Source organism: Brassica oleracea, chromosome C3, assembly GCF_000695525.1.
Source record: "Brassica oleracea var. oleracea cultivar TO1000 chromosome C3, BOL, whole genome shotgun sequence".
NCBI classification, from domain to species: domain Eukaryota; kingdom Viridiplantae; phylum Streptophyta; class Magnoliopsida; order Brassicales; family Brassicaceae; genus Brassica; species Brassica oleracea.
In genome coordinates this window covers 20,684,570-20,685,486 of record NC_027750.1, presented here as the reverse complement: position 1 = coordinate 20,685,486, position 917 = coordinate 20,684,570, and positions in this window count along the sequence as shown.

The window sequence follows — 917 nt, the reverse complement described above, 5'->3', positions numbered from 1 at the left end:
TTTTGTTTGGTTAAAAAAAAAATTCCAAAAAGGCTAGACGACTTACATTTCAGTCGTCATAGCTTAGTTTTGCATTTGACTGAATTATTTCAAAAGTTTGACTTTTCTGCACGACTTACATTTCAGTCATCTGGTGAAAAATTGAAATATCAATATTTTATTAAAACTCGACGACTTACAATTAAGTCATCATAGGTTAGTTTTGCAATCGAAAAAAAAACTTCAATATTTAATTATATATAGACGACTTACAATTCAGTCGTCCGTCCGACGACTTACATGTAAGTCGTCCAGGATTTACGAGGTTTGACCAGAATCTCGGAATAGAATTATGGACGACTTACATGTAAGTCGTCGGGCGGACGACTTAATTGTAAGTTGTCTGGGTATAATTAACTATTGAAGTTTATTTTTCAATGGCAAAACTAACCTACGACGACTTACATGTAAGTCGTCGAATTTTAATAAAATATTGATATTTCAATTTTCTACCAAACGACTGAAAAATAAGTCGTCCAGGAAAGTTAAAATTCCGACAAAATCCAGTCAAATGCAAAACTAACCTATGACGATTTACATGTAAGTTGTCTAGGTTCTTTGGAGATTTTTTTGTAACCAAACAAAAGCAGACGATTTAACTTTCAGTCGTCTCAGAAAACATATTTCAAAGTCAATTGCAAAAATAACCTCTGCATTGACCAGACGACTTCCAGGTAAGTCGTCTTTCTACAACCAGACGACTTACCTGGGAAGTCGTCTGGACGAACAGATCTGGAAAAAAAACTCGATTTCATACCTTAAATTGGTGAGATAACTTCCTTAGCACACATAAGGCTTCTCCAAGCACACATAATCTCAAATGAAAGTGATCCACCCATAATCGTTAGCTTCTATGACTCTATGAACCATAAAAAATG